The sequence below is a fragment of the Arachis ipaensis genome, chromosome B09 (assembly GCF_000816755.2).
Source record: "Arachis ipaensis cultivar K30076 chromosome B09, Araip1.1, whole genome shotgun sequence".
NCBI lineage: Eukaryota > Viridiplantae > Streptophyta > Magnoliopsida > Fabales > Fabaceae > Arachis > Arachis ipaensis.
Window position 1 is genome coordinate 37,492,650 of NC_029793.2, and position 1,074 is coordinate 37,493,723.

The window sequence follows — 1,074 nt, forward strand, 5'->3', positions numbered from 1 at the left end:
ATTCTCCGGATCAATTTCATTTTCATCTTTTCCTCAATCAATGCACTCATTGATCTCCTTGGCAATCTTAAGTGATTGAATTATAATTTCTTGTAATTCAATCTCTCAAATCTTGATCAATAGCCAATTCCTTGGTCAATTGCTCATGAGAAGAGATGAAGTATGGTCACTGATTATACCACATGCATTTCCCAAACCAAGTGTTGAGAGGATTATAGTCACATATCCATCCAAACCCAATTTGGTCCAGTATGAGAAAGCATTTCTAGCTTGATCTCTTCATTCTTCTTTAAAAGGTTTAGAAGAGATCCAAGTATGAATAGCTTCTTTTCCAAGATAACTACTCAATTGGATGAAGATCGAAAGCTTTCAAGTAAAATCAAGAGAAAAGATAGAAGAAGAATAATGAAAACTAGTATTGATCCATCAAATTACAACAGAGCTCCCTAACCCAATGACAAGGGTTTAGTTGTTCATAGATATGAAAAATGAAAACAAAGATGGAGAATACATGATAAAAACTTAGAGTACAGAGAAAGTAAATACAGAGAGTAGTTCTATGCTAAGAGTCTCCCTATAATTTCCAACTCTCTAAAATATTTCAAAGCTACTCCTATATATACTACTCTTCTGTTCTTCTAGTTGATTCTTCAAGTCTTGGGCCTTTGGGTCTTGAGTTTGAAGCAGTTCTCTTCTTCATTGGGCTTAACTTTTACTTGCAGAGAGAAAGTATGAAGTGGGCAGGGTCTTTGGCTCAGGAAGTTAGTGGTGTTAACGTTCAGTGAAAATATGGGTTCGAGAACGTTAGTGACAATCACCTTTTTCACTACTCAGGAAGTTAGTGGTGTTAACGTTCAGTGAAAATATGGGTTCGAGAACGTTAGTGACAATCACCTTTTTCACTAACGTTCCTCACCAAAGTTAAAAGCCACGTTAACCTCAACGTTAGTGGCACAAACGTTGCCACTAACGTTTCTACTATGTCCTTCGCACACGTTATTAGGACTCAACTTTCCCAATAATGTTGAGAAGCCTCCCCCTTCCCTACGTTAGAGTCCACGTTAACTTAGTTAA